This window comes from Canis lupus, chromosome 4 (genome assembly GCF_011100685.1).
Source record: "Canis lupus familiaris isolate Mischka breed German Shepherd chromosome 4, alternate assembly UU_Cfam_GSD_1.0, whole genome shotgun sequence".
NCBI classification, from domain to species: Eukaryota; Metazoa; Chordata; class Mammalia; order Carnivora; family Canidae; genus Canis; species Canis lupus.
In genome coordinates, this window is record NC_049225.1 from 14,571,645 (window position 1) to 14,595,176 (window position 23,532).

At 41.1% G+C, this 23,532-nt stretch overlaps 2 long non-coding RNA genes across 8 annotated transcripts; one reads left to right on the forward strand and one right to left on the reverse strand.

Moving 5' to 3' along the window:
- Window positions 1-301: 301 nt before the first annotated feature.
- LOC102157291 lies at window positions 302-14,443 on the reverse strand. 7 transcript variants are annotated; one of them, XR_005357872.1, is made up of 6 exons: window positions 13,664-14,443; window positions 13,341-13,433; window positions 12,146-12,242; window positions 9,619-9,803; window positions 7,630-7,654; window positions 302-915 (listed from the first exon to the last, which is right to left on the reverse strand). It is a non-coding gene; the product is annotated as an uncharacterized LOC102157291 (long non-coding RNA). The 7 variants fall into 7 exon arrangements; XR_005357868.1 differs by lacking the exon at window positions 7,630-7,654 and having other exon boundaries at window positions 13,664-14,421; XR_005357869.1 differs by lacking the exons at window positions 7,630-7,654; window positions 13,341-13,433 and having other exon boundaries at window positions 13,664-14,399.
- Window positions 13,960-22,956, forward strand: LOC102157352. The gene is made up of 3 exons (XR_005357874.1): window positions 13,960-14,772; window positions 20,327-20,441; window positions 22,176-22,956. It is a non-coding gene; the product is annotated as an uncharacterized LOC102157352 (long non-coding RNA).
- Window positions 22,957-23,532: the final 576 nt, after the last annotated feature.

Below are 23,532 nucleotides of genomic sequence, written 5' to 3' on the forward strand. Positions count from 1 at the left end.
ACATCCCATTAGTACTAATGGGCATTATATACACATACGATTAAAACACCATATAACCTTTCCTGAGACCCAAAGCAAAGGAAAAGCTGATAATACATTGCTAGGGGAGGAAAGGAAGAACAAAATAAATTATCAGATGAGAATATTTCACACATGTCCACATTAGGAAAGAAAAACAATTTTTTAAATCAAATTCTTAATGTTGGCAAAGCAATGAGTATCCTAGAATCTTATGTGAAATAACCCCCCTGTCAAAAATGCAGAATGCATCGTGGCCGTGGCAATGAACAAATCTACAAAATAAGGTATAATGGGCCTTGTCATTTACTTTGATTCTTGGAGGTCAACTCAAACAGTAAAACTTACAGTTAAATCATGCAGTAAATATAAGCTCAGCACTCACTAGAGTATTCAGCAAACAATACCGGCACAAAATGCCAGGCAAAGTTCAACGCAATTCACCCAAGAGTGGTTTCAGCGAAGTTTTCAGTGTCAGGAATAAAAATGTGGCCATGTGCTTCCATCAGTCAGTGGTATGAACTCAAACAGTCCTGGACCATAAATCCCACCCAAGCCGTTGGTCAAGGTCCTTGGCGGTCAGAAGTTCATAAGTCAGACCCGAAGTGAGTTGGGTCCAGGGCCACAGGGAGGCTGCCTTCAGTTATATCTCAGACAGAAGGGCAAATTCAGTTGACACAAGTCAAAGTGAAGTTGCAGTCGATACCTGAGGAAGGTATTTCTACCATCACAGATGGTGATGTCCCAAGATTTCTATAGATGTTTCCATGCATCTCGATGGAGGGAATACATAAACAGTATGGCAACAGGTGTAACAAAGTTATCGCTATCCTTGGTCCTGGAGAAGGGTGCTTCTTGCCTCAGCGCCATCACCGATGAGCTGGCTCCATGATGTGGCTGTAAACATTTAAAACATTTTGTTCAAAGGAAAGCTCTGCTTGAGGACAGAGACCTATTGTAGTTTTGAGTTTGCCACCGTGCCTTTGGTGAGATTATGAAGGAACTGTGAGTCCAACACCTGCTCTCTCCTCAGTCATTGTTCCTCTCCCGACAAGTGTCCAGGGCCCTTAAAAATGCCACTTAGGGTCTGCATCAAAGCTTAAGACCCAGTCAGATTCAAGTTTAAATCCCATTCACTGCTTAATAGTAGTAGTAGTGAACACTTCTACCATGCTAAATGTCTAGCAGGCACTATTCTAAATACTTATACCTACAACTTCCTTTTATCCTCAGGATAACACAGAGGTAGATACCATTATCCCCCCCACACACACACACACACACACACATATAGAGGAAGAAACTAAATTACAAAGACAGATGTCAATATCTGGTCAAAGTCACAAAGTAGCATGCTGGCACCTGGGTTCAAACCCCAGCTGGAATACTAACCGTGTGACCCTGGGCGAGTTACTTAACCTTGCTGAGCCCTATTCCTTCATTTACAAATATGTATCGAATGCATACTATGTGTCAGGAATTGTTCCCAGCACAAGGGATAAAGTGGTGAATAAGACAAAGATGTCTCTTCTCTATCAGTTGAAGACTTAACCAAAGACACAGGCAGCATATAATAAATCATTAAACCAATGAAAAAAATAAAACAAAGTGATAAGATAGAGGTGGCAAGCCCTTAGTTAAGGTAGTTAAGGAAGTTCTCTCTGGAGCAAATAAGCTGAAATACAAACAAAAATCTAGTCAATTTACTGGCCAAAGCCCAAGATTCCACAGTGAGATGAAATTTGGTTGCTAGTGTTGGTTTGGGAGTAGGTGCTCTTAGGTGGGGTTTAACATATCATACTTCACACTACTACCCACTTTCCTAAGTCCCTCTACATGTGTCTTGCCCAAATCTTCTCCTCTGTCTTATAATCTTGTTCATTAAAGGCCTCTTTCTGACCAAGTCAACCATATGCCATGACTCTGAGTCTGTGTACATGCTTTCCATGCATATTCTTACCTTGGGCCACTTATCCTTTCACATAAAGTGGCAGTCCAGTGTACCCTCTGATGCTCTGCCCATTGAGAGCATCTCCCCTGACCAAGAAAAAAAAAACAATGTGATGGTTCTACCTATCCCCAAGTACATCTATTCCAGTTATATATTCAAGGTCCAGGAGGATGACCACTGGGTGGAACTAGCAGACCCACCATAGATCACACAGAGATAAGATTCCATTCATCACCTGCCCCCTAATCTCATGCTAATCCATGAAGCTACTCTTTTCTCCTGATAAGAAACAGAATCCTCAACAAAATGCTCTGGGAAATCACTAATAATTAATTAATGCTGATACTGAACATGAAACCTACACACCACCTCTGGTAAAAGTTCCCTTATTTCAGCCACAGGCTATGATTGCATGCTCAGAGCCAGGTATGGAGAATCACAAACCCACTTGCCCCAATGACTCTTACTGGTAGTTGTCCTAGGAGCACATGGCATCAGCAAGACCATGAGGACAACTTCTCAGGCAGAAGTCACGGACTATGTCCCACTTTTTCCAATGCCCTTAGTCCTCTCTACCTCTTGGCAGGCTAGGGCCAGGGTCCCATTCATAAATTTGGACTCCAGCTACATTTGTCACTAACCTGGCCCAATAAGGAATTCTTGAGTAGAGGTGGCCCTAGGTCATGTCAAACAATCACACTGGGTGAAACTATCACATAGAAAACCAATTTTAGCATGAGTCATCATTTCAGGCAAGTTAGCTCTGATCTTTACTTGTCCTTAATAGGACTTTTTTTTTTTTTTTACGGGAATTAAATCTTTTATTTCCATAAGCAACATAAAGACAAACCATCCCCAAACTGTCTTACCCTCACAATTTCATGATCACTTTCCCCTTTTCCCAAAAAATGCACACTTATAAGAAATCAACTCACCTATTTAGAGCAAGAGTAATAGTCTTCTTGCTCAGTCCATCTGAGCCCTGTCCCTCTCCCCTCTTCACACGTCCCGCCTCATATCATCTCTCTCTGTCTTTAAGTAACTCATTCTACATAATGAGGGTTTTGCAAGACAAATTCTGTGGTTCTTAAAATAATCTACTGTCCTCATTAGGGTCCATCTTTTAAGGCCCTTTAACTATTTTGAAATTCTTAACACTGTCCTTGTTCCCTGATTTGTCAGTAATGCTGCCAGATACAATGTATCATTCAATAAATCCAACTGCTTGTCAAAAATAGCAACTGAATTCCCCATATTGCCAACTCAAAGCTTGATCTCCTGAAGCCCAGATACAAAAATACATTAAGCTCCACTGGGTTCAAATTGCATTAGAAGATCTTTCGCTGATAGCTGCCAGGTCCCAAGACCCTAAGGTCTATAAACAAGCATTAGGTGAAAAGTATGGCAGGATACAGAACGTCAAGGCTAGAGGAGACCTCAAAGATCATGTAGTCTAACCTCCTCATTTTACAAATAGAGAAAATATGCCCAGGAAGGTTAAGTGATTTACTCAGGGTCACCCAGCAACTTAGTGACAAGACAGGAATTGAAACCTTTGCCTGATGGTCACCCTACACACGTCTGCCTGCACCTGCCCATCACCTTCTTTTTTTTCCAGATAGTCACAGCACATCATCTTTAGGGAGCCTAGGGACCAAATGGGACTAAAGTTCTAACACCAACTCCCCTCTGGCAATGTTATAGGTTATATGTTAATGTCTGTCCCATCCAAGAGCCATTTCCACTCTGCCTTATTTTCCCTTATTGTGAAAGAACAAGAAAAATCCCAGAGGGGATCTCTGCCTCTCTCTATCTCTCTCTGTGTCTCTCATGAATAAATACATAAAATCTTTAATTTAAAAAAAATTTAAAAAGGAAAAAAAACTCACAGGGGAAATTTTTTTTTTAATTTAAGTATCAAAGTTTTGTCAAGGTCATAAGCAGTTACTTATAAGAAGAAGGTATAGGCTGCTGAATTCATGTGGCCTGGGACACCTACTGAAAAGTCTCCTTGGCCCAACATACTTCCATTTGCTGGCTCTGGTGTCTAAGGGAAAGGTGCTTCAGGAACTAATAGGTGTTAAGGGAGGACCTCAGTGACAAAATGAGAGTTGAACAGAGATTTATTTATTGAATGAAGAAGGTGAGGGAGCAACTCTGGTGGCTATCTGGAGCAAATGACTATTCTAGGCAGAAAGCATGGCATCTGCAAAAGCTACATGGGCAAACAACAAAATGAGCAAAAGGGAATGTGGCATGTGAGAGAGTCTAGTTGGGAGGGATGGGCAGCAAATCACACAGGGCCTTAAAAACCATTGGAAGGACTTTGAATTTCTCTATGAGTGATGAGCCACGAGGGTACTTAGTAAATGGGGAGGAGCAGTGTCACAATTTGGCTTATGTGTGTAAGGAACAGCTAAATAATGAGAGTTTACTTCATACTCACTAGGATGACTATAAGCAAAAAGTCAGGCAAAAACAAATGTAGGCAAGGATGTGGAAAAATTGTAACCCTCACACATTGCTGGTAGAAATGTAAAATGATCCAGTCGCTTTGGAAAACAACCTGGCAGTTTCTCAAAAGGTTAAACAGAGAGTTACCCTATGACTCAGCAATTGAACTCCTACTTCTATACCCAAGAGACATGAAAACATATGCCCATGCAAAAACTTGTACATAAATGTTCATAGCAGCATTACTCATAATAGCTCAAAGTGGAAACAACACAAATGTCCATTAACTGATGAACAGATGAATAAAATATATCTATAGAATACAATATTACTTGGTAATAACAAGAAATGTAACATTGATTCATGCTATAACATGGATGAGCTTCAAACACAGTATGCTAACTGACAAGAGCCAGTCACAGGCATGATTCTGTTTACGTGAAATATTCCAAACAGGCAAATCTATAAAAAAGGAAACTAGATTAGTAGCTGCCTAGGGACTGGGAATGGGCAGGGGACCTGACAATGAAATAAGAAGTGGCTACTAAATGGATATGGGGTTTCTCTGGGGGACAATGAAAGTGTTCAAAATTTTATTGTGCTGACAGCATCACAACTCTGTAAGTATACTAAAAGCCATAATATTGTACATTTTAAATGAATGAATTATACAGAGTATGTGAATATTATTATCTCAATTAGGATGTTACAGAAAATAAAATCAGTCAATCATCAGGATCAGAGTGGCTTGGGTAAAACATGGAGTGTCAAGGGAAGAAGCATGGAAAACAATTAGGAAGCTATCTCCAAAACAAGGTATGAGATGATGATGGATGGGACCAGGGTGAGAGGCAAAGGGTGGGAGAAATCAGTAAGTATTATATACCTTCTGAATGACTAGTGCATATCGTTCATTCTGATGGATTAAGTATGAAATATGAGTTCAAGGTAAATGTAGTTCAGGGTCTAAGTAGCTGATAGGGATAGCAGGGCTGTGAAGGGGCCACTGTTGGAGGAAAACCTGGGGTATAAGACATGGAGCTTACTTTGGGCTCTGTTAACTTTGAGATCCTATTAGACACCTAAGTGGAAGTGTTGAGTCGGCACCTAAATCTGGCATCCAGGGAAAAGGTAAAAATTGAAAAATAAAATAAGGATGATCAGCATTTAGATATTCCAAACCATGAGATGGAATCTCACCCAGAGCATGGGATAGATACAAAAGATAACAATTCTAAGGACTGAGTCCTGGCACATGCCAGCATTCAGAGGTTTGAGAAATGGGGAGAAAGCATCAAAATATAGGAAGGAGTGGCTATTGAGACAGAAGGAAATACATCAAATAAGGAGTCTTAGAGCCAAAGAAAGAAAATATTTCAACAAGGAGGAATTGATCATTATGCCAAGTACTTCTGATAAGTTTAGGAAGTTGAGGACTGAGAAGTGATCAATGGACATAGCAGTTGGAGAGTGTCGGTGTGGCCCTCACAGGATGTTTTAGTGGCATTCATCTGGAGGCAAAAGAAAGGATTGGAGTGACTTCAAGAGAGAATGGAAGGAAGAGAAACTGGAGAAAAGCATAAAGACAATTTGTTCAACTAGTTTTTTGTAGAAACGTTCGGAGAAATGAACTGGCAGCTGGAAGAGTGTGTGTCAGGAGAGGTTCTTTTTTTAAGATGTGAAAACTCACAGCATGTTTGTATGCTGATGGGAAGTATCCAGCAGATTAGTAAACAGGGAATGCTGGTAATACGGAAGAGGCGCAGACAATGGCAAGAGTCAAGTTCTCCTGAAAGAAGGAAGAAGAGGGGAGATCTGGCACCCAGGAGCATGGACAGCCCAACATAGTCAAAGGGGGTCCAAGAGGACAACAGCTCAGACTCAAGCAGACGTGGCAACTGGAGTGTGGAGACATCTTCTATTGGTTGCTCCTCTGTGAAACAGGAAGCAAGGTAATTAGCTGAGAATGAAGAGGGAAGGGGATCCCAGAATTCTGAGGAGGAAGAAAGAAAATCATCCTCTGTAAAGGGAGGGAATGACTAGACCAAGTATTTCAGGTTAGTAGCTATTAATTAAAATGCTATTGTTCATCATGTGTGTTTTCTGCAGCCACATTTCGTTGTCTGGGTACAGGCAGAGAGCAGAATTTAATCAAGGCTGAGGTTTTCCAGAGAGAATAATGAAGAGGGAGGGTGAAGTAGTTGATGGAACACACAATAAATGACTATAATGATGGCCCAGGGAGTCTAAGCTAGTAGAGTGAACTGAGGACATTGAGGGGTTGAGGGACAGCAAAAGGCTTGGTGGAAAAATGGTGTGTAGGTCCCAGCGGGGAAGACGACATTTGGAAGCTTGAGGAGGGAGCAGCACATTAAGCCATTATCAGATATCACCACCTCTGCCTGAATTCATTTACAGGCACTTGCTAAATTAAACTTTAATGCATTAATACCATCGGCAAAGTTACATGGTGTATTAGTTTCCTGGGGCTGCTGTAACTGGGTGGCGTAAACAACAGAAATTTATTGTCTCGCAGATCTGGAGGCTAGAAGTTCTCTATCAAGGTGTTGTCAGAGTTGATTCCTTCTGAGGGTTGTAAGGGAGAATCTGCTCCACGCCTTTCCTCTGGCTTCTGGTAGCCCAGGCGTTCCTTGACTTATAGATGGTATACGCCCTGTGTCTTCTATAGCCTTCTCTTTGCATGCCTGTCTCCACGGTTCAAATGTCCCCTTTGTATAAGTACATCAGTCTTAATGGATTAGAGCCCATTCTAATGACCTCATGTTAACCTGATACCTCCATAAAGACCCTACTTCCAAGTAATATCACATTCTGAGGTATGGGGGAGTCAGGACCTCAATATATTTGTTTGGGGGTGATATAATTCAACCCCTAACACAGGTATTCTAAGTAGTAATACATATGCTGAGGGCATACACAGGCAGGTGTACCAACAGGATATTTTAAATTCAGAACAATCAAACTTGAATCACAAACAAACAAACAAAATAAAACAACCTGTCTTCAGTCATTGGATGTTCATTTGAACAGGTACCGGGTCATCTACAGCTGTACCACTCTGGACACGCCCGATCTCTTCTGAACAGGTACCAAGTCATCCATTACCCTTTACCTCTACTGGGAGCAATAGGTAGGTAGGGGTACAAAAATGGGGAGTCAGGGAACAGGGAAGCCGAAAGAATTACCTGGATAATGGTCCAAACAGGGGCCCTGGAGAAAAATCACACAGAGGTTTTTTGTTTTTGTTTTGTTTTTTCACGCAGAGTTTTTTAATCATGTGTCCCCAACTAGGAATTCAAAAAACATTTCTCCACCAGAGTGTGAAGCTCTCTTTCCTTTCTCGGCACCGTATCTATGAAACACGTTAGCCATTTGGTGGTATTGGCCCACAGATGGATTAACATTCTCCCAGCCTTAGGAAATGTGATGCTGACCACTGGATCAGGGCAAACCAGGTAAGCCCTCAACACAAAGCACTTCTCTCTCAGGACTAAAACACCTCACAAAATAAATTCATTCTCAGAAATGATCAACAGATCCCCAAAGACCTTTTTGAAAATATATAGAAAGCAGATGCTCAGTGCCTGGGCCCTCAGGTGTGGAGGTATCTGCCAAAAAATCTATCTGGATTGGGGTGTAATTAGAAAAAGTCAGGCAATCTGGTTCACCAGACTTCTAGAACTGTGATTATCAAACTAAGACCAATGAGACCCATTGATCTGATCGGCTGTCATTTCAATGAAAGAAAACTAGTCCTTTAATTCATAGACATAGGGATTATTTACTACCACGTGGACAATTAGAGGTCACTAAATTTTAGTCTTCATAAATTAAAGTTAGCACATTACAGGTTGATTGAGGATCCTAATTCATTGCTCTGCTAACAAGTTTGGCTCCCACATAACACTTGGCAACATTGCAAACTACAACGTAAGCTCACTCACATACAGCTGGAATTCCCACAGGTTTCAGGAAGGATCCTTTGTTGTCAGTGTAGTGGCAATGTTGTTCTGGGTTGGGTGGTTGTGGTTTTCAAATTGCTGCTATTCTTGTTTTTTAATTACAGATTACTGTGGTTTCATTATAACACCATTAATTGTGTGTGTTGTCAGTTGTTCGGTAAACCCTACTGTGTGTAATGGTGCATATTTGCACCAAGAGTATTTTTGGTCTATCATTATCCAATAACTAAACTTTAAGGCATACATATATATTGTATATGTTCAAATATGAATTCTCCAGACCATTATTTCTAAAGCAGATTCTATTTATATACATATGTCTTATATATGTGTTATATATATGTGAATACATTTACATAAATATATAAATATGTATATAGATAAAATATATTTTATAAGCATACGTACATAGTATATTCATATATTAAATATTCCCCCTAAATTTGCTTGCACAGTGGCATTTTGTTGGTGATAAATTTTTGTCCTTTTTATTTATATAACTCCCAACATACTATCAAGTTAGTAGTTTAATGCAATTATTGGGTTATTTTTGTAGGAGTAGGGCACCATTTTATAATAAGAAATTTTGTGTTTTGGATCTTATCTTCCCTTACATGACAAATAATAGGTTTTTAAGTTGTAAGCAAGAGATTAGCTACACTTTCTTATTTTGTTCCCCAGATTATGGGACATCATGCCTGGCTTTTGTAGGTTTGTTCCCTGCAAGGATCCATACCTGAGCATCTGAGAATCTGAAGCCTTGGCCTTTGCACAGGATGACAACTTGACAAAGTTATTGGGATGGGGATGCATAAAAAAGTGAAGCAGTTTAGAGCAAGGGCCAGTGCAAATCCTCACCATACACTCTAGGGACATGACCACAGGAAACTTTGTCAATCTGTCTGAACTCCAACTTCCTCATCTGCAAACTGAGGAAACAGATCTACCACACACGGTTGTTACCAAATTAAATGAGATGAAGCATGTAAAATCCTTAGCTGGGTTTAGCTCCCCAAAATGGCAATATTCTTATTGCTGGGGTTATTACCATCACTACTTTATCAGCCAGGATGGGCCAGATTATATGGCTGTCACAAACAGCACACAGAGAAAAACTCAGTGGTTTCCAGCAATTCCAGCAGATTCAAAGATTTATCTCTTGAATTCACTGTGTATCCATTGCAGGTTTGTGGCAGTTTTGCTCCAACTCACCTGTGCTCGGGGACCCAAGCTAGAACATTGCTAGCTACTGTGGCAAAGGAAAAAGAGAGGAAAAACACTGCTAGTTCCTAAAGCTTTTGTCCAGGAGACATGCATCACTTCGGCCCATATTTCACTGGCGGAAGCAAATCAGATGGCCACTTGTATGTCTAACAAGGTGGAAATGTGTCAGTGCCCTAAGGAAAAGGTACAACAAAGAAAATGGAGTCTTTGGTGAGCAGAGATACCATCAACCATACTATTACTAATTCAAAGAAGAGACAGTTGACTGAGAAAATGATTCGTCTGAGGTTTATTCATGGAACCATGAGTGGAAAGGAAGGGCATTGAGGCTTGCTTACTGAGGGTACGATCCTTGGCTCTACTTCTTCGGTCTGAGAGCTGACCCAGCTTTACTATTAGGGTCCAAAGTCCCTGCCAATGCAATGTAAGCTATATTTAACAATAGGCTGAAAACAGACCCTACAATTAGGGCATCTATCCAAATTTCTCTCTTATACGCACAGATCCAAGTAGGAGATGCCTTCCACTGCCATTTCGCAAATGCTTAGAGCACTGAGTTCAGGCTGTCCTCACTGCTACCACTTCATTTTCAGCCAGATTCTCCCCATGCCAAAGCTACTCCAACATCTTAACAAATGCAAAGTGTTCTTCCCCTCTCAATTTCTCTCTTATTTTGCTTCCTGAAGTGGCAGGTCTTGCTGAACCATAAACGTCCCCAAGGAATAACTAACTAAATTATTTGTGGGGAAGAGGGGGGAGACATATAAAAAGGTAATACAATTTCCTGAGAGCTGAACTTATATAAGTAGAATAATGTCCACTCTCAGGGGATTTGTTTCTACATCCATTATGGGCCGACCAGGAGCTAGACTGGAAGCTAGACTCTGGGCATGCTCCCATCTCAGTGAGTTCACTGTCTCAGAGTAAGACAAACTCAAAGGATTTATGGATGGGAAAGCCAGAGGATGTGAAACTGAGCCAGGGAGCAGACCCATTTTTAGAGCAAATCAAAAACTGAGCTTAAATCATTTAGCAAATGCAAAAATACACCCAACCACGATGACCCTTCCTCCAAAGGCCACTCAGATGCAGACCCGAATTTAAAGACTGGTACTTGGAGGTCTGCACTTCCCAGACTTGGCGGAATACTGAGGACGAATAATTAAATTCCCCCAAATTCACGAGCATTCTTGGCATATGTGGCAAACTGTCTGAAGTGTCACCTGGACGGCACAAGAGATCTAGTCTAGACTCCGGCTTCAGGAAGTCGAGATAGTATTGTTGTACCCGTTTGAAGTATGAGGTTGAGCCCATTGAGATAAAGACATGTAGGTAATGAGTGAAGGTTTGGCTTTCCCAGACTCTAACCATTCCTCTTCTACCAGCTATGTGCCACCTGCTGTATTATTAACTGAATCCTTTTAATGTTGAACTACCCTTTTTAAACTGAACTTAAATTTAACCTTTTCCTAAGCAGTAGTAGCTGTGAACTCACAGCTTTGATGTGGTAATTATTTTGTCCGATATACTTTAAAATAAATAACTATTCAAATATTTTAAAATGCATTCATAGAGGAGACTAGATGGCTCAGTTGGTTAGGCATGCCTTCGGCTTGGTTCATGAACCCAGGGTCCTGGGATTGAGCCCCATGATGGGCTCTCTGCTCAGGAGGAAGTCTGCTTCTCCCTCTCCTTGGCCTGTCCCCTGCTTGTGCACGTATTGTCTCTGTCAAATAAATAAAATATTTAATAGATTAAAAATCAATAAAACATGTTCATAAACCCCTAAAATCAGTCAGGCCCCACCCATGATGCACACACTGAGCTCAGAGGATGAACTCTGTAACCTGTGCCCCACACAGTCTAGCTCTCCTAAGTCTCTGTGAGGTTAGCCTTTATTCTTTGTCCATACTTTTAATCTTTCTCTTATTCTTCTTCCCTTTATCCATAATGCTGACCCAAAACAAGACATTTTTTTCTTTACTCAGAGGTGCTTCAGGGAATGATGTGACAACATTGCCTTCTCTGGTGGACTCCTGAATTTCTTTTTGAATGTTTGGCTCACCTGATCATCAACATGTATGTCGCGGAGTCCCCAACTTACTAGCCCGTCTCACCACAAACTTGATATCAAACTCACTTTACCAGGCTTCCCACAGTAGGAGTACAACCATTTAGTTCAAGCTCAGCTCATCTAATGATCTCATATGAGAATTTGGATTCAAAATTTGGTTACACGAAGAAGTGCTACCAAGAGTCCATTTAAAGAAGGTGGCAGATACATCCATCCCTCTCCTCATCAAGTTCATGATCTAGTATGTTCCAAATATATATCATTGGATAATTGCAATAAAGTGAAATAGCTATTCTAATTAGGGTAGATGCAGATCACTCAATGCAGAACTTTTAGAAAAAATCTCCAGGGAGGTGATGTTTATGTTGTCTCATGAAGGGTGGGGTTTCCCAAGAGGATAAAGAAAAAGATAGCTCAATGAATGTTACCTATTATTATTACCATTATCACCAGATTTGATATCAAAAAGACATGGATTTAAGTCTCAGCTGCACTGGGAAGGTCAGTTGCCTCATCTGTAACCTTGTCCTATTTGGTTCTGCAAAAAATAAATAAGATGATTTAAGTAAGACACAAACTAAAATACTGACACAGTTAGGTTCTTCATAACAGCTCTTCCTCTTCCCAGTTCTAGTTTTTTGGGGGTTTTTTTGTTTGTTTGTTTGTTCATTTTATTGCTTTTTTATTGGAATGCCCCTCTCCTCTCCATTTCCATTCTAGAAATCTACCTATTATGCAAATTGTACTTGAAATACTGCCTCTTCTGCGACACCATTATTTACCAAGAAAACACAATCTTTCCCCCTTTGAAGTTCATCTTGACCTCCATAATGCTTGCTTTGTGGTTGCTACATGTTTGCTGTGATACATTAAATTGCCCCCCATTCTGACTCCTGTTCATAGTCTTAATGTCTGCTTGGTTTTTGTTTGCTTTTTTTTTTTTTTTCAATTCTTTTGATGTACTTAGCTAGCATTATGAGCACACAAATGCAAAGCTCTGATTTTTTTTAAAAAAAGCTTGTCCAGGGATCCCTGGGTGGCGCAGCGGTTTAGCACCTGCCTTTGACCCAGGGCGCGATCCTGGAGAACCGGGATCGAATCCCACGTCGGGCTCCCTGTGTGGATCCTGCTTCTCCCTCTACCTATGTCTCTGCCTCTCTTTCTCTCTCTCTCTCTCTCTCTGTGACTATCATAAATTAAAAAAAAAAAAAAAAAAAAAAGCTTGTCCAGGGGATCTCTGGGTTGCTCAGTGGTTTGGTGCCTGCCTTTGGCCCAGGGCGTGATCCTGGAGTCCCGGGATCGAGTCCCAAGTAAGGCTCCCGGCATGGAGCCTGCTTCTCCCTCTGTCTGTGTCTCTGCCTCTCTCTCTCTCTCTGTCGATCATAAATAAATAAAATCTTAAAAAAAAAAGAAGTTTGAAAAATTAAAAAAAAATAGGTGAAGAAAAAGGTTGTCCAACAGTTGGGATAACTAAACCCCAATGTGTCTTTGATCCCAAGGTTCTGCATGTCCCTCCACTCTTGGTCTGTCTTGTTTCAAACCCATCTTCTCTCCATGTGATACATAGTGACTGAGCTCCTTCTACGTACCAGACAGAGTCATAGGCACTCGGGATATGTCAGTGAATAATACAGACCTTGCTCCTTGTCCGTGCTCTCAAGGAACTTCTACTCCAGTGTGGGGAGATGGTCAGTAAGCAAACAACAGCACAATGACAATGACAATGATGCTACAATGGAAAAATAGAAACAGACTTGTCCTAGGCCCAATCTGTCTCTTGTCTTGCTTTACCTAGACTTTCCTTCTGTCTTTCCTTCATCTCCACCCTTATCCATGTCTGTATGTCCAAATTCTTATCCTTTAAGGTTCAGTTCAATGCCATCTTCTTCATGAACATAGAGAAAGACATAGGCACCATGTAAGCATACATAGTGCTTCTTTTCATGTGCAGCTTCTTACCCGTGCTACAACTCCTGAGGGCAAGGCTTCACATACTTCATCTGGGTGCCAAGAGTTCCCAACAGAAAGCCAGAAGAGAATCATTCAGTAGCTGTTTATGAAATGAGCAAAGGGTCCTCTCCCCTGCCCTGCCACATTGTACTTAAGGAACCAGCATCCACATTCTTCGTTGGAAACCTGTTCTGTTTGGACCTCCATTCAGGAATATATTCTTCACAAAAGGTAAATAAATACTTGCAATCCACAGATGCCAAGAACTTAGAACATTCTACATCATGATTTCCATGGTAACTGAGGTTGTGCACAAAGAACGCTGCCATGATAGCATCTTAATCCAGAAAGGCTGAGCATTTTTCAAATTGTTAATTCTGTCATTCTGGCCATAATAAATGGTTACCTGGATTGCAAGCTGCTGAATGATCCTCTGGGCATGTCTAAGCCACCATTCCACTGCACAGCCACCATGAATGTAAAGTACTATTTACCATCAGAACATCTGAAGTTGTTTATGGGAGCCCTGGATCAAGTCAACACTTACTGTCATCAGTAAATAAGCAGAAACTTACAGAACATTAGGCTAGGGTGTGCCCACATTATTCCTCTATTCATACAGAGCTCACTACTTTTCACCATATATTTGATTTTTATCTTAGGTGCTAGGCATAAACAACGCCATAGGCACTGCTGTGAGGGCTGGTGAATGTGCATGCCTCTGTTTATTTGGGAAATGGAAGAGCTGTGGGGTTTTAATTACCCTGAGCTGGTAGAGATCAATTTGAAAAACAAACATATTAGTAAAAAATCAAGCACTCTTTTGCTGCCAGAGGATTACAATTTGAAATCATAGCATCCTAGAGCTTTACAGCTAGAAGAAACAGCAGAGACTAGGGGGGGAGCCAAGCTCCTCATTTTACAGATTGGAAAACTGAGCCCCCAAAGGGGAAATAGCATGAAGAGTGTTTAAGAGCTTGGTTTCTGCTATGAGATCCTTGCTCAAATCCCAGGTCAACAACCTACCAAACAACCTGGAAAGTCATTTGACATTTCTGGGCCTCAGTGGCCTCATCTGAAAAATGGGGACTATGATGGAGTTGCAAGGATTAAATGAGGTAATGGATATAAAGTGCTCTGCATGGTACCTGATGTAGTAAATAATAATGTGAACTTTAGTCACTATCATCATCATATCATTGTCTAAGGTCACAAGGCTTATTTGTAACATTGTTTTTGCCTGAACTAATACCTCCTTACAAATACCAAGTTTGTTTCTGTAGACAGTAAGAAAAAAAGATTTTTATAAGCCCTGTCCCAATAATCATATGGTCCAAATTAGTTTCCAAATCAAATTTTACAGTAATTCGGTGTTCTCCAGTGCTCATTGAATCTTCCAGTAATTGTACATTCTACATTTTCACAGTTCTGGAAATACAGTTCACTCAGCATGAATATATTCTTGTCCTGAATGTGTAGCCACTAGAGAACTATGATTTACCAAGATGTTTTACTTTGAAGAGTACAGAATCTCAGTATATTTGGCTAGAATTCTTTTACCCTTTCCAAAGGCCCCAACTTAACAAAACACGATGCTCTTTGTGGCTTGATTTAAATGGATAATCTGTGACTCAGAAAAAGATGATTTCAGAGCATGACATGCAAATGTAGAATTCATGGCTATTTGTTTAAAATCTAGGCCCTTTCCTTGACTGCATTTACTATAATTAGAAGACTGGCCATTCTCACAAGGGGTTACAAACACACCACTGGCAATGTTATATGTGTGATGCCAGAAAAAAGATTAATACTTTTATGCTGAAGCTGTCAGCTCCCAACAAAACTTGCTATCTAAAAAAGGAGACAGAGGGGTGCCTGGATGGCTCAGTAGGTTAAGCATTTGACTCTGGTTCAGGTCATGATCTCAGGGTCCTAGGATTAAGTCCCATGATGGGCTCTGTGCTCAGCAGGGAGTCGGCTTCACCCTCTCTCTCTGTCCCTCCTCCTACTCATGCTCTCTCTCAAACAAAATCTAAAAAGATAAAAGTAAAAAATAAATACAAAATAAAAAGAGGGAGAGAGAGATTCCAGAGAAGGAAAACACCGGAAATTTGGATGATGATTAATAGCCAGCTAAGAGAAGAGAAGAAGTTTCTACTAGATTCTCCATGGGATGGTGGTAGATAAGAATGGAAGGACTGGACGTTATGATTATTCAGCCTAGAAATATATGGTGCTTTCAGTGGCAGATTCAAGTTTCATGGAAGTCCAAAGCTCATATAATCGAGGGGAGCCTCTTTGAGCAATAGAATACAAAGTTATAAATAAAAATTACTGGGACCTCTCCCAAAGTCTTACAAAGGGCCCTGGCAAGTAAGGGTCCCTGGAACTTAAGCTTCATTAGTTTCATAATATATTTCGGTTTTGGTGGTTTAAAGTTTATACCATTTTCACATAGGTCAGATTTAGCAAATCGATAAAGAGCCTTGGAAATTGGGGAACCATGGTTTGACTCCTGTGTTGTCCACTTAGAGGTGTTTCGTCACCTTAGGCAAGTGTCTGAACTTCTCTGATCTTCATTTTCCCCAACTATAAAAGAGAAAATAATCTTAGCTTTGTATGGTTATGCAAATTTTTCAAATTCATGTAAAGCACTGAAATAAGCATCTCACTAGCATCTAGTAGGAGTTCTATCAATAGTAGTACTGTTTTTATTTCCAATACTTCTCATTTTGTTCACATCTTAGTCCTGTCGATATTCATTTAGAAGATAAGGTTTTCCTTTAAAAAAAAAAAAGAAGATAAGGTTTTCCTCTTCCATGTCAACCTTTGATAATTTGGAGATTACAATTGTCTGAATCCGTATGTCTCGCTTCTCTGTTCTGATGCCTAACTTATCCTCTTGAATCTTTTACCCAAAAATGAGTATGGGGCAGGATGAGAAATGGAATTCAAATCAGCTAGTTAATATCCCTGGAAAAAGAAAAAGATACCTAGGGTTCTAAGCATTTAATCCCCATCCCCCAGGCCAGCAGTGCTATCCCAGCTGTTCCTTCCCAGTAATGTTCACAAGACATCAGGGAGCGTGGGTGGGATACAGGGATACACACTTGAGCTTCGGCATCTTGTTCCTTCCTTGGTCCAAATAAGAAGATGGAACGTGAGACTGAGGGTTATCCAACTCTGTCATTTCTCCTAGAGATATAGATGATGTCTTCAAGTTTAGAAATAAGGGCGTGAATTCTTCATTAAAAAGGACAGCCTTACTTACTGGGGGTGCCAGTCTCACATTTCTGACTCTTCAAGGGCTGGTGAGGGGACAAGCTTCAGCTCTGGGATTAGATACCTGGTGTAGATTTGAAGTCACATTCCACCACTTACTGTGGGTGAGATCTCGGGCAAGTTAGTCTCAGAAGATATAATAATTGCACCCACCTCCCAGACTTATTGTGAGGATCACATCAAATATGTATGTAAAGAACATAGTATAGTGCAGGGGCAGAGGGGAATCGGGGGCCGGGGAGAGGGAAAGAACAGGACAAAGCCCATAAGAAACTCAAAGCATTCGGTTGTTTCTCAAAGCATGAAGAACTAGGGCACATCCCAATGGCTAATGGGCCTTCAGAGGCAAAAAGACTTCATCCTTACGTGCCAAGAAAAGCCCTGGACACTTACCACACTGTAATAAGAAGGATCTTGAGGCTGTATCCGGGCATAGCAGGAAACAGTGCGTGATCTCTGAATAACATCTGCCGCAGACATGGGATGGAGCATGTTGCAACATATAGTACCCACCTGCTAGCTAGGCCTTCTCTTCTCCTGGGGATTCAGGCCATTTTTCCAGGCTCTGCCCCTCAATAAATATATAAGATCACCATTTTAGGTACAACCTCAATCTTCAGAACTAAGAAAACCTACTATTTACATTAAATTAAATAGTTCATCACAATAGATTCACCAAGATCACCACAGTAATCTTCCTAAACAATAGTAATCTTCCTTGTTCTTCCTGTTGCTTTATTATCTATCCACTTGGACCTTCTAATTCCTTTTAATCTCTTCGCTGCTCAGCAAAGTCTGTTAATTCTCTGTTGAGATAGAAAAAAAATGAAAACGAAAAATTCCTGATTTACAGATTTCTAAACATTTCAAGATGGATAGTATTCATTTTAGTTCTGCACTGTGGATCTCACCTGGCACTATCTTTGGTACATAATAGATGCTCAATAAATACTTTTAATGAATGAATGATATTTATTTTATGCTAGTTTCTCCATTATGATATATGCTTCTGAAAGACAGATATGATTTATCACTCATTATTTGCTCCCTTGCCCCCATTCCCTTAAGTGATTGACATAGTATCTAGTACATGGTAAGAGCTCTATAAATATTTGTTAAATGAATGAAGTATTAATGGCAGGACTGCCAACCTCCATACCTTTCAATTTCTTCTGCTATCTGTTCAGGCCTTTTGCTGCATAAATCTTTCATATCAGCACATTACAGTATTTGAGAATTTCCCATTGGAAGAGCTCACCAAAGAATATTCCCCATAAAGAGGAATGGGCCCTTATATTATCTTATCATTCACTAATGTCATAAGAAGTGCTGTTTGTTGAATTCCCTCAATCTACTTCCTTTTTGTTTTTTACTTTCCCTGCCACTATCTGCTTGGCTCTCAGAGGGGCTCCTCATTCTGTTAGAGCCACAGGCAGCCATTAGGAACCAAAACTCCAGGGAATCCCTGGGTGGCTCAGTGGCTTAGTGCCTGCCTTCGGCCCAGAGCATGATCTTGGAGTCCTGGGATCGAGTCCCATGTAGGGCTTCTGCATGGAGCCTGCTTCTCCCTCTGCCTGTGTCTCTGCCTCTGTGTGTGTGGGGGTGTGTGTGTGTGTGTGTGTGTGTGTCTCATGAATAAATAAATAAAATCTTTAAAAAGGGGGGGGGCAACCAAAACTCCTTATTGTCTCACTGTCGCAATTGCCCTGATGCCCTGAGCTTCCCTGCTGCACCTTTGGTCTGTAGGACTTTCCATTTACTGCATCCAGTAAGCATCTTTACAGATCAATGATTCAGCAACTGACTTTTAACACTCAATCAATGCATGCTATGTTTCCATCACATATTGGTTAAATTTAATTTAAGACAAAGTGATTTCTTCACACTCTTATTCCATTTTGCTTCCATTTTTAAGGCTAACAGTGTTTATGCAGAAACCAAATGTGCTTTCTGCTGGCAGGTAGATGCTGGTGTTTAATTCCACAGGTGTCTACCTACTACCTACCTACCTACCTCCCTTTTTATCCTTCTAGTCTTGTTTTTCCTCTCTGTAGAAAACTGTTTTGTATTTAGTTTCAATTCATTTCATCTTATTTTATTGCACTAATCTTTGTTAGCTACTGAAATCTATTTGAAATAATGTGGTTTCTATAACTCAATGAATGTATATACATGAATGTATACACACACACACACACACACTCACTCACTCCCTTGAAGAACAATGGAACGACAGACTGCAGCAAGTATACAACAGTGTTCAGAAGGTTCATTTGAAGGGACATTCGAAATCATCCCACTGAGCTTCTGGCACTTGCCTAAAGTCACGTGACTACTTAGTGGCAGAGTTAAAACAAGTTCTCAGATCTTCTAACACCATGCCTTGCGCTTATTCCCAGGTCCTGAGTACCTTTCCCAGTGCTTACTGTTAGGGCAAATATATGTAGTGATCATTTGGGCAGGTCACTCAGCAGATGTGGAATCATAAGGCAAACACCATGTATCCTCTAAGAGTTATACAAGCCAATGTCTGCCCTCAGTCATAAAGTCTTTTTCAATATGTTTTTATAGTCTAAAGGAACTTAGGTTACCAGTTGGCTGGAAAACTCTCTTATTCTGAATCAATTCAATTTAAATCTATGTTTTCTAAACACTCATTTCTCTTTAAGAAGTATTCAAAGCAGCTTATAGTAAGAAAAAGAAAATTAATGAAATAGGTGCAAAAAGGGAGATTTAGTCTTGAAAATGTTAGTAAGTGACAATTATTATCTTTGCACTTTAAACATAGCTCTGAGCTTCCTGGAAGCCCAATCAAAAAGGGAAACACAATTAGAATTAGTTGCAACAATTAGTTGCAATTAGTTTAGCTGAGAAACAGAATCATTTTTTCAGAACAAATTTCCTTATGTTAAATTCTGAGATAGCTTTCTCACAGGGAACAATTTACAGGGGAATGTAGTAAATGGCATTTTCTTTTCTTTTCTTTTCTTTTCTTTTTTTTAATATGTTATTTGAGAGACACAGAGAGAGGCAGAGACATAGGCAGAGGAAGAAGCAGGCTCCCTGCCAGGAGCCTGATATGGGACTCCATCCCAGGATCCTGGGATCACCACCTGAACCAAAGGCAGACACTCAACCACTCAGCCACCCAGGTGCCCCATAAATGGTATTTTCAATAACAAGTCTCTGCTAAATCAGAAGCAAAATCCACAGAACTTTTCTGTAGCAATTCCAGCAAAGAGAGCAAGATGATGTCTTAAATTATATGAGAAAGATTCTGTGAGGGACCCAGCAGTCAACTTGATCAAAGGAAAAAATGTAGGTAATTTAGAGAAAAGGGCAAGTTACATGAGCCTTAAATTATTTTCCCTCAACTTTTCTCTCTTCCAGGCTTTGAACAGGTTGTAGATATTATGCAATATCAAGACCTTACTTTCTAGCAAGAACACAGTGCAGCTATCCTGAAGACTGCTAATTGCCGGCAAAGTTAAAATTTTGACAACATGTAAGCAGATGTTAAATTTGATATTGCCTCAGGCAAACTATCAAGCCTAGGCAAACTTCCTGCCTGAATGGCAGACCTCCACCCAGAGACTGGTTAAACTTCCTAGTCAGGAAAAAGTAAACAACTCCATGTTGCTTAACTGAGGGCTTCCTCAGTTTCCTCAACTGTAAAACGGGAATAAGAGTTGGCCAACTCATAAATAGTCTCATCGATGGACATCCACGCCCATCATTTACATATGCCCTATGGTCATGCCCATTCATTTACATCTTGCCTATGGCTGCTGCTTTTCTGATGCACCAGCAGTTGAAGCTACAAGGAGACCATCTGGCCCACAAAGCCTAATGTAGTTCCTACCTGGCCCTTTATGATCTCTGAATAGAGCGCATGCCTTCCTTCTTAGATGCTGCACATCATTTCAAACACAAGACATTCCAAACTAAGATTTTCACCTGAGCATGCGCATTCATGCAAGTGCGTATGCCCTCTGCACCCGCAATCCCAACTTCCCTGTCTCCACCTTACTGTAGACCCTGCTTCCTATCATCAATGCTCCCATCTTCTGAACCTTGCTAATGAATCATATCCTACCATCTTCTTTTCCCTTTAAAAACTCTCACAGCCTTGCTATTCCACTTCCCAGGTAGCAATTAGCCCTTCCCATCCCCTACCCCTCACCCCTGCCTCTACTGGCAGATTCCGCAGTCCATCCTGTCCTACATCCTACATCTGCCTGAGCCAGTGGCCTCAAATGCCGTTTTTACACTTTTCCAATCCAGCTCAAGAGTCTACAGTGGCTCCCACCTACCTTTGACAGTAAGTCTGACTTTACTCTGTTGCCTTTTAAAACGGTTTACAGCCTGGCTCCACGGCACATGTAAAAGTCTAAGTCCCATTTCTTCCTGGTCCACACGGACCACTGCTGTCTGGCCCACCTCCGTCAGTACACACCTTACTAAATCTCACCACTGTTCTTCATTCTCACCACAGTCTCTGTTCTGGATTGCACTGAGTCCTTCCAAATTCATTTGTTGAAATATGGGTCCCAGATAGCTCAGAATATGGCCTTATTTGGAAATAGGGTCATTGTGGATGTAATTAGTTATAGGGAAAACACTATTTGAACATCAAGACATAGATCAAGGGGATGTATCTGTAAGCCAAGAAATGTGAGAGATGACCAGCAAGCCACCAGAAGCTAGGGCATGGGCCTGGAAAAGATTATCCCTTGTGGCTCTCAAAGGGATCCAAATATGCCAACACTTTGCTCCTGGACTTCTGGCCCCCAGAACCATGGGACAATAAATTTCCATCCTTTAAGCCCCATATCTTGTACTTTGTAAGGCCAGCCTTGGCAAGCTAACACAACCTCTTACCTTCCCTGGGCTCAGAGGCTTTCTAGAATAAGATGGCCCTGAAGGCCCTGTGATATGTGGCCATATAGAGATGACAGGTAGAGAGAGGTCTGGGAACCACAAGGTGGGAATTAGGGAACCCAGCAGACTGGGTCCTCCTTTCCAAAAGGAAGTACAGTCTGCTTCCTCACAAGCCTACACACTTTCCCGGACTTTGTCCCATTCCTGCTGCGTCAGAGGGTGAGTAGCACTGAGCAAAGCCCAGATCCGGAAATGCACTCCAGGGATCTGCCTTCCTTGCCTTGCTGTTAAATGTCTGTTCTTCCCCTCCCTTCCTTTCCTCACTGAACACTTAAGCCGCAACTTTTGTAAAAAGCAGGTTCTGAGCCAAGCAAATCCACTTCAGGAGTCCAGTGCCCGCCCTCCCCCTGCTTCTGTCCTGGAAGTCTGGACGTCTATCTGGAGAGGCAACAGTCCTTGAACGAAGGCCGCCCGCGAGAGGCTGCCAAGATTCCAGCATTGTCCAGGAACTTCAAGGAGCTAAATTGGGACCGATCAAATCATTAAGGAGACTTCTTGCAGGGAATGTGACCCCGGGGAATCGAGAGAGGCAGAGTGTAGCTCTGCGGCCCTGTTTTGCTGTTATATGCAAGCCCATGTGACACTGGCTGGTTGTTGGTGAGAAAACAAAACCCCCTCCAAGTCACTTGACTCCAGGAGGCCAAAGGCCAAACCAGCCATTCAGCCACCGAGTCATCACAGACAGTGTGTCTGTAAGTGTATTACCCTCTTCCCCAGAGACATCTGGTAAGGCCAAATGGCTTGGTAAACTTCCTATCTCAAATAATGTAGAGTGAGCAGTGACCAGATTTTCTTTGTCCCAGAGAAGAAAGAAAGACATGCACTGAAGTGAAGACATAGCTGATTTGGTGGAGGGAGAAGCAGGGCCAGCTTCATGGGTGTGCAGGGTGTGCATATGATTTAATGCCATGTTTTTACCATCTTAAAATTCTTAATAACTATTGAACAAGGGGATGTGCATTTTTATTTTGCTCTGAACGCTAAAAATTATGTAACCAGTTGTGGAGAGAAGTGTGTACATGTGTATGTGCACGTGTGAGTGTGTGCATGTATGTGATGCATATGTGCACATCTGTGTGTGTGTGTGTGTGTTTAGCCAGGAGGTATGGATTGATGATGAGTGATGAGCAAAGAAAAGATGACCCAAATTCAACCTGCAAGTAAAGAATGATGAGAAGTACAGTCTATTCTCAGTATTTTTAGTACTTGGAATCAAAAATGTGATGGCAAGTACTGAATTTGTGAACACTGAACCATTGCTCCTAGGGGAAATACAAGGTTAGGTTCCTGTGAGCCTCTGGTCCCAACATTTTCATCAACTTATCAACATACAACCTACTTTTGTATGTTTCTATTTAAAGATACCTGGATAAACATATATGGTTGATTCGTTAACATAAAACTCACAGCCAACAGCACTATAACTCAAGTGGGAACAAAGTTATCTAACACATTTTCTCTCCAAAGTGCATTGCAGCGTTTTTGCACTTAAGAACACCAGACGACACTTCAGCACTATGCCTGGGGGCCACTTTGAATAGTGAAATCACCAGTAAAAGCACAAAAATGTGAAAAGGCAACACTAAACGCACTGCAAAAAAGACAGGTGTTTACAGTATGAGAGAGGAAACGAGAAGGCAGATGTTGCCTGGTTT